Source organism: Watersipora subatra, chromosome 11, assembly GCF_963576615.1.
Source record: "Watersipora subatra chromosome 11, tzWatSuba1.1, whole genome shotgun sequence".
Taxonomy (NCBI): Eukaryota; Metazoa; Bryozoa; class Gymnolaemata; order Cheilostomatida; family Watersiporidae; genus Watersipora; species Watersipora subatra.
The window spans coordinates 33673334-33683802 of NC_088718.1; positions in this window are offsets into that span (position 1 = coordinate 33673334).

The following is a 10469-nucleotide window of genomic DNA, read 5'->3' on the forward strand; positions in this document are numbered from 1 at the left end:
AGTATGTGTACAATTATTATAAAGTACTGTAAGAGATCATCAAGAGTGTTAATAAAGTACAGAGAATAAGTATATGTACAATTATTATAAAGTGCTGTAAGAGATCATCAGGAGTGTTAATAAAGTACAGAGAATAAGTATATGTACAATTATTATAAAGTACTGTAAGAGATCATCAAGAGTGTTAATAAAGTACTGAGAATAAGTATATGTACAATTATTATAAAGTGCTGTCAGAGATCATCAGGAGTGTTAATAAAGTACAGAGAATAAGTATATGTACAATTATTATAAAGTGTAGTAAGAGATCATCAGGAGTGTTATTAAAGTACAGATATTAAGTATATGTACAATTATTATAAATTGCTGTAAGAGTTCATCAAGAGTGTTAATAAAGTACAGATATTAAGTATATGTACAATTATTATAAAGTGCTGTAAGAGATCATCAGGAGTGTTATTAAAGTACAGATATTAAGTATATGTACAATTATTATAAATTGCTGTAAGAGTTCATCAAGAGTGTTAATAAAGTACAGATATTAAGTATATGTACAATTATTATAAAGTGCTGTAAGAGATCATCAGGAGTGTTAATAAAGTACAGAGAATAAGTATATGTACAATTATTATAAAGTACTGTAAGAGATCATCAAGAGTGTTAATAAAGTACAGAGAATAAGTATATGTACAATTATTATAAAGTGCTGTAAGAGATCATTAGGGTGTTAATAAAGTACAGAGAATAAGTATATGTACAATTATTATAAAGTGCTGTAAGAGATCACCAGGTGTGTTAACAAAGTACAGATAATAAGTATGTGTACAATTATTATAAAGTGTAGTAAGAGATCATCAAGAGTGTTAATAAAGTACAGAGAATAAGTATGTGTACAATTATTATAAAGTGCTGTAAGAGATCACCAGGTGTGTTAACAAAGTACAGATAATAAGTATGTGTACAATTATTATCAAGTGTAGTAAGAGATCATCAGGAGTGTTAATAAAGTACTGAGAATAAGTATATGTACAATTATTATAAAGTGCTGTAAGAGATCATCAGGTGTGTTAATAAAGTACAGAGAATAAGTATATGTATAATTATTATAAAGTGCTGTAAGAGATCATTAGGAGTGTTAATAAAGTACTGAGAATAAGTATTTGTACAATTATTATAAAGTGCTGTAAGAGATCATCAGGTGTGTTAATAAAGTACAGAGAATAAGTATATGTACAATTATTATAAAGTACTGATAAAGATTGTACATGAACATTTTCTTATGTATATATTCAATGTTTCATTTATACTATATTATCTTTATTGTGTCCTATCTACTTGAATATTTTCATATATTTCAAGTTAAACATAAACTATTTTATTTTTATTGAAACAAAATGATGATGGAAATAATGAATAATACATATAAATATATCTTTTAAAGTGAATAATTTTGTAATAAAACTGATCTTTCATTCAACATATTAATTTCTCCAACAAATTTCAATCTTGCATACAAAAAAAATACAAAAAAAAAACCGAAAATAAATTCCTTGAAATTCTTAACCATTCAAGAGCTTCAACATTACAAAATCATCAAATCTTCAAAAAATAACTTTGTACATAAACACTTTCTCATATATATTCAATGTTTCAAATATATAACAATCTCCGGAAAATCAACCCCTCGGTGTCCCAGATATTAACCCCCTCACTCATCCGGTAGGTAATCTCTCGCTCTCCTCGATAATCCGCGAGATTCACTCCGGAAAACCATCCAGCCCTCGATGTCCCAGATATTCACCCCCACTATTCCACCGATAATCGGCGACGATTCGCCCGACTAATCCGCGACGATTCCCCCGACTAATCCCGCGATAATCCGCGTTTAATCGGATGACTCATCCCCCGCTAATCGGATGACTCATCCACAGATAATCCGCCAATTACGCCAGGAGCGGATCCGTAACCCCTCGAATTCAACCCCCTACTCTACACCACAATTTCCCCCCAAACCCCAACATCTCATTCAACTCCACACGATTCAATCTACACCCCTAGCCAATTTAATTCACAACCCCCTTTTTCTATCCCCCCGCTGGATCCGTCACTTTTGTGTGTAGATCTGCTCTCTATATACTACTATTGTACATGAATGCATAGGAGGAATCAGTGCAGTGATGCTTTGACAGCCTTCAAATGCAGACCTCTTAAATTTGATTGGATACATAAAATTGTGAATCAATGAGGAAAGGTAAATCAATAAGATTAATTATAAATAAACAAAGAAAATGAATGAATAAATACATATTTTAAAAAATACAAAAATCTAAGATCACACAATAAAACCAATCTCTACTTTTCATGAATTTGCAAGTACTAACCTTTTTAAGCACAAATGGAATAATACCGCATCTGAAGTGTAAGGTTTGGGTTTAGGGGTAGACGGAGAAGAAATAATGCTGCCTGCAGCCATTTTGTTTCATTAGTTGCTTTCATCAATAAAAATTTTGTTCATATTTTATGAGCTTCCAGTCATAACTCAAATTCTTCACTTTGAAAAAATTGAGATTTTTTAAAAACTGAATATTTAAGTTATTTTAGCCGGTAATTTGAAAATCTTCAGTTTCAGATTAATTTGGACAAAAAAATCTGCCAAATGAAGTAAGAAAAACCGGGAGTGTAAAACTCTTGGTTAATTTTTGTTGCATTATGACCATCCAACCCCACAGCTTTTGAGAAATATGACTGTACATTAAAGTTGCACTCTATTGCTCACATATGTTGAACCCATTCTCTCGTATTTAATCTACATGTATAATGGTATAGTGTAAATTAGAATGATACTCAAAACAGGAGTCAATTGTGAATCTTTATTGTGTAGCTCTCTATTCATGATGAGCTGCAAAGCACAGGTTTTCTGTAAATAGTTTAAATATGCAAAAGCCAGCTCAAGTAGAAAGCCGATAGTTTGATTGTGTCATGCTAGCTCTAAAATATCATAGATTCCAGTAATAGTAATTAGAGTTTTGGTATTGCTACTTTTAATTTTTAACGTGCTCTGCTGTTTATTATACAAAAATCAGTGTTTGTTCACATACTCTGAAGTGTGAAATATATTGCTTGAGTAATTTCCATGCATTTAAGTATTCTCAAATGTTCTTTTTTTCTTTTTGTTCCTGAATGGTGATTGACTAGAATATAAGTAGAAACAATTCGAGCATATTTCCCTGATTGAAAATTGTCCCTACATTTGGTTGAGCTCCAGATTGAGCTTATATCACTCATATGATGCTGAAAATATTATTTATTAGAAATAAGGCTCTCAATTTTCTGTACATATAAGAAAAGGTATCCAGCAAAATCATATTTTTAAAAAGGATAGCAAACCTTAAAATACAGATTTTGATGAGAAAAACAAGATGGCATATTCAGAACTAGTATGGATACTTATAGTTAAAATATCACTCCTGTTGATAGTGAATGACGCTTGAAATGATGATGATCTAAAAAGTCCTGGCCATATGACACAGTTTTCATGAGTTTTTACAGTTTTTATAAGTCTGCACAATATGCAAGCAATTAACCCTTACACTTCGTGGAAAAATGTAGCTTTCAACCTACTGCCAGCCATCATACTGAAAACCATTGATTATGCATACAGTTTTTTCAATTTCAAATCTTACCTGAAGATTTTTGTTTTATATTTTATGTTGCTAAAGTGTTAATAAACAGAGCTATGCAAAAAAAATCAAATGTATCTATACTTTGTGCATTGCTAAAGTTATGTGAAGCTAGGATTACTACAAAGCTATAACAATCCTCATCAAAATTCCGTATTCTTACAATACTAATATTTCAGTACCATCAGAGTCAGTGCTGTCACATTCATAGTCTAAGTATAGTAATTTTGCATCCGAACTGGCTATAATTTCATCAACAAAAAATTATGTTTCCAACTTGGGAGGTGCTTGCAGTAGCTATATTACAACTTCAAAGTTCAGTTGTCAGAAAATAAATGTTCGCTTTTGACTTGGAGTTTCTTATGCAAAGATTATAATTTGCTTCGCAAAGATAGGCTAATTTTTATGAAAATATACGGACAACACTCTTAACATTTTAGAAATGCTAATGATCATTGGTTATGTTGTCACAAATCATAAATATTCAATTTCTACGCAACCAAAAGGAGTTTCGCAAAAAATTTTCGACAGCAGTGGTTTATAGAATTCGCATAAGCTCTTGCATGGCAGTGAAAGAGATAATTACTATGCAAAAAAGGATCATGAAGATAATAAAAAAACTTAATCAGAGAGAACACTTTGTTGTAGGCCTTCGGGGTGCAAGGAACCAAATCTTATTCAAACTAAATTTTGTCATATTTCTAAAGGGTCTTCCTAAATCATTTCATATGAATGTAATGAGTCATAATTATTATATATCGATAAATAAAGACATTATATGAGTTTCAAGCTGGACTCAAAAACTATACCAATTTTGGTGTAGTATCAGCAGATCATCAGTCTGTGCCATGGCAACATAACCACCCAAAGGTGAAAACCATCACTCTAAACAACCTTAACAAAGAAACCCAACACATAACCACAGAAAGCTTGATGTACCTCACAATCATGCAGGTCTAAACGCAAACTTTCTGGTAGCTGTTGTCAAATATTTGGACATGTAAAACCAGTTGCATTGAGCAGCAAAAGCAGCGCAGGCAAAAAAGTAAATCCATACAGTCGTTGACATTTCATCATTTGAAGCCGCTGATAGAAGTCGCAGTTCTTATTAACAACTCAACAGTAAACTGATAGTAGATTTCCATGCCACATTTCACATTATCAATGACCTTTTTTTCCATTCTTTCGATCAAGCAAAGCACTAAGTTGAATTTGGCTATAAAAGTGGCGACATAATAACAACTAAGTAAAAACGACCTATAATACATCGTCACTATATCGTCTCAGTACCGTCTCTATAACATATGTATATCATTTTTATATCGTCTCCAATCGTGTTCATATATTCTTGATATATTATTTACACCATCTCTATATCATCTATATATTGTTTTTATATCGTCTGTATATTGTCTGTATAACATCTGTATAACCATCCACTCCCTCCATTGCTCTACCCCTTCATCCTTCTATCCTTCCACTTCTCTATTCATCTCCCTATCTCTTCATATACCTATATCACTATAGCCCGATATTTCTATATGCCTATAATTCATCTATATATCTAAATCTCAATGTTTGTCGGTATTTTTCCTGTTCATCTGTCCGCTTATAGCAATGAAGTTTAAGAATTAAAAATCTACTGTGGACTGGTTTAAGTGCAATCTACAAAAGGAATTGATCCCTTTCATATGAAAGTTACAATGGTGACTATTGTATATATTGAATAAAAGTTAATTTTCCGTGCAAAAACCTTTTTGGGACTCGTACAATGCATTTCATTCATCTAATACATGTATATTCAAATATGAATATACCGTAAAATCTGTATTTCGCCACTTCTATTTGAATGCCACTATGGCAAAAAAATTCACAAATATGTAGAGCGCCACCCTTTAGTTGAAGGCCACCCTTATTTGAATGTCACCTTGATTTAAAAGTCACCTTTATTTGAAGTCCACCCTTTATTTGAAGGCCACCTTTATTTGAAGTCCACCTATATTTGAATGGCACTTTGAAAATTCATCACGCTAATTAGCAATCAAAGGTACCTAATTAGGCATATTGTACTAAATGACCAGCGATTTAGATGGTCTTTTAAGTTTTGTGGACCAATATTAAATGCATTGACCATGCATCAAACACGTGAATGAATGCACCTGGATCATGGTGCCTAGAGATTGAACCTACTACATTGAGGCTTTGGCATTCAATTAAAGTGCTCCTACAGCTTAAATTGTGAGTTAAAATTACTCGGAGCACCACAAGAACGTACATGTAAACTTTGACAGACATTTCGAGCAAGCACAAATCTGAAGACGCTAATCGTCAAGTTTTTCAAAGGATGCGGGCTGACCTACGCTTTAGATGGCTCCGAGAATAAAATAATTCATTGTTTTGGATCAGACGACCCAACCAAGACTAAACCAGAGTGTCTTCAGCATATGCCGGCTAATGCTGGCATTACCAACAAAAACGCCATTCAACTATTTGATGCGGATGAGCGAGTTGAAAAGAATGCCGAGAACTGTTGTCATAGTGATGTATCATTTGTTTTTCAGCGTTCAATATTTTATTACATACCAGTAATCACCATGTTATTTTGAACCATATGTCTTGTATCATATTTCTTGCCTTTTAGTTTTAGGTTGGTTGTTATTTTATCATTTGTTGTTCGTTGAATCATCTTATATTATAATTTTATCTTGAATGTTGTTATTATTCGTTATTGATTAAATAAAATTTAACTTTTTAAAATCTTGAGCAGCTAGTTCAAAAAACTGAACGCCAACCTTTTATCGAACGTCACTTTTAATTACACGCCAACATAAAAGAATAGTTGAAAAATAGAACGCCGTGACATTCAAATAAAGGTGTTACGGTATTTATATATATTATGAATATCAATGTGTTTATTTGGTTTAGTGCGCACTTTATGTTCAATTAGGCACTAAAAATTGGAGATTGGAAAGTTTGTATCAACAGGATTTTAATTCAGACTTTTTGTTCACACGTTGACGAGCTAACCCATTAAACTACACAGAATACAAGTTTCATTGGGCAAAAAGTCATTATGCAGATTAAAAATTGAATAGCAACTCTGTGTTAAGTGCAATGTCACTAAAGTTTGCCCTCACGGCTCTTATTAGTAAGTCTAGCCGCGTGTATACTAGCTAACTCAAATTAGTCAATTGCGACTACATTACCTGCCACTGTTTGTAAGCAGTTTCGAATAACCGTGCATCGACAAGTATTTGGCTAGTATGTAGATAGATATACATAAATATATATATAATATATTACGAACTCTAGTGAACTGCAACCTTCTTCTTCATCCGTATATATGTATATATATAAGTTATATTTTCAAGTTCTGACAAAGTCAAATACATAAGTATTTGAAAGTATCTTTTTAATTTTGTCTGAATCAGATTCTATATTGTTGGCACCTTCAGTTGTCCGCTCGGTAATTTCTTTTGATTTATCAGAGTTATGAGCACTTGAAACTTTTTTGGTTGAGTCCCCTTCATAGCCAAGCAAACACAATTTTGGACCTCAACAAAGCTGCTCCAAGTCTAAAATAGTAAATCCTTTAGAAAGAGAATCATCAAAAGTAACGTATTCAGTATTATCTTCTGAAACATTTTCTAACATATGATCAAGTGTCCAGGTTTTGAAGCTCGGTTTATTTGGATGTGTGATTTCTGTTTGTTCTAGAATAAAACCGTGTCTTTTTTTGCTGGTGACTGTCTGAAAGCTGTTTTAAATTCATTATTAAAGAATTTAGGTATTGGTTATGTTGGTTAGTTTGCAAACTTATGTGGATCGATGTACTTTGCTGAAAAAACTCTTGAAGCATTGTTTGTTTAAGATGAAGCTGATCAGAGTCGCCTAGTAACTTTTGCATTGAGTCAGATTTATATCCATGTTTGCTTCTCTCTTTTTTAAATCTGGTAATTGGGATAGAGAGTCTGTAAAACGTCGCTGTACTATTTTTCCTAGAAATGGTTTTGGCGCAACAATTTTTGGGGAATTGTCTGAAGCAAAATCTAGCAATGAAACTATTGGTTTGCGTATGACCGGTTCACTATCAGCTATCAAAGCTTTTACTTTCTGCTGCTGATTGTTTTGCAAACTTAAAATGCAAAGTGTGTTTGACCAAACAAAATATTGCGATTCGGCTTTTGTAAGATGCAGCTGATCACAGTTCTTTATTTCTGTTTGCTGTGACTCAGCAGCAAACTTCCTATGTGCTTGAAGATGAGACAGTTTTGATGGTGATTCTTTGGCATATGGTAGTACTGGTCTTCCTGAAACATTTTTTTAATCATAAGGGTTTAAAAAATTATTTGAAATTTTGTTCGGTTGCAAAATGTTTGTCATCAGATTTTGTTTAACTTGCTCCCTAATAACTTTTGGAAGTCAAACAAAAGGCACTTTCTGTTCGATGTTTTTGAAGCCCATTATTTGAACTTTGTTTTCACAAAACTAAGCAATATTAGATAGTTGGCAATAATCATTTCTAGGCACTAACTCTACTACATAGTTAGTCATGTCGTAATACAACAATAGCCATGGTAAAGTTTTCTGAATTGCTACTTATTTAAAAAAAAAATTATAAATTATCAGACTAATTTTTTAAGCAGACGATACGATTCGAGCACAACATTAAAATAAGAGATTAGTACTGTCTTTTATGAACCACTAGTTAAATACGTAGATAGATAGCAGATCTGTCCTTGTGGTATAGAACACAAGAACTGCAAACAGAATTTAGGGTTCAATTACCTGAAACCCTACAAATTGTGACATGAATGACATCAAACCATAAATTAACCACTTAAACTAGGAATATCTCCAGTAGTTGAAGTTCCTTTGTCTAGATTCAACCGTGTCCAGTTAATATAACATAATTATTGTTTGTCCCACAATGCTCTTTAAAACAACCACAGTTTCTCGATGCAGTAAGGTACTCGAAGACCATGCTCGATCTTCAAAGGATTTGTTACGCACAAAGATTTGCTAATAGCAATACTTTTTGCAACCAGCTTTATTTCAGTTTCAAAAGTTAGTAAACTTTTACCAATTCATAATGTAATAACTTTGAGTTTTCAAACATGCTTTTGTTAACTCTATTTTTCAAATAGAAGCTTTTAATTTAAGGGTTATTGTCTAACACATTCCGGTTGAGCTGAATCTCATTAGTACTTGAAAGGTAACAGTTTACCCTAAAACAGGTTAAAGTAAACAGCTTATTGATCTAAAATGAAATGATATTCTATTTAGGCAAGTGGTCAAAGCTTACAAAGTATTACTTAAACTATGGTCTCATCCTACAAAAGTGTGTGTCATAATTTTTCAACAAGCCATAAGTCATGGGCAGGCAAATGAAGTAGCTTCAAAAACCTAAGTAGTTTTACAAGCGAGATACATGCGATGACTTATGAATGCTAATCTATGACAGAAAATGCAACACGAAAAGATTTACACCAACATGTGAGATGGGCGATATGGTGGGTGGTGTGTGTGCATGCATGCGTGTGTGCGGTGCAGGGTGTCTGAGTAGCTGGTTTTTAAAAACCAAGATAAAGCTTTGGTACAATTTTGCGTAGACTGACAGAAGGCATGGTACATATGTGTGCAAAAAGCTTGTAGCAGCTTTTAAGCATAGCTATTATGCAGATTAAAACACAACCATACACACACATGCACACAGCTGTGTGTGCACATGCATATGTATGCATGCACTTGCTCACACACACACGCACGTACATGCGTGCACACACACACAAGTACACACACAGGTACACACACATGCACACACGCACGCACACACACACACACACTCGCACACACATACGCACACACACAGGTATGCACACACAAGTAGTATAGTAAGACACTTTTCATTATGTTTACTAGCAATTTGTACAGGTTTTTCTGATAAGTTTACTATGAATTTGCGTGGGAATCTTTCGATAAGTTTATTAGGGGCTTTTTTGTTTATGGTGGATAAGAGCTTCCATTTAAAATCCTAATCTCGAAGTTATAATCCCTTACAGGTATATTCTCAATAAGCTTACAAGATGTGTATTTCATTCACTTCTGGTGCGAGTTAATCAGTCACTAATTGCTACATTATCGTTTAATCTCTCACTTTAATTATAAGGTTATTAGACACACTATTACCATTAATTCCTTGTTAAGTCCTCAACTACCAACAAGTGGATCTACTTTGGTGTCAAGATTTATTTGATTAATCCAAGATTGATTAAATCTGTGGTAAATAATATTTACCACATTATCTATTTGTATGCACCATATTATGGTGCATACAAATAGAGCAATCATACATTGTTTGCTTCGTAACGCTCATCATGGCCAGCAACGATTCTAATCAAATGAACCGTGTTATTGATGATGATGACGGTAAATCAATAGCTATGATCTACCACACAATTAAAATTAGAATGCCTATGGGGCGTGGAAGGAGTCTGTTGATGAAAAGACAGTAAGTATTCTATTCTACTCATTGATAATTTCATTATTTTTATTGTTTGTGTGCAGAACTTATCAGTAAGATAAATTTACGTTATGTGTTGTAATGTTGTTAGATTGCCATCATAAAGCTTAAATCAAGCTAACTTTGCGCTATCTATTCTAATATAGCTAAATATTTTAATACAAGTTATGCTTTTGTTTAGCTATTTATTAAATAGCCATAGCTAATGGTTATATAAACTAGGTCTGGAAGGCAACAGTGCAATACATATTATGAGAGTGAATAAA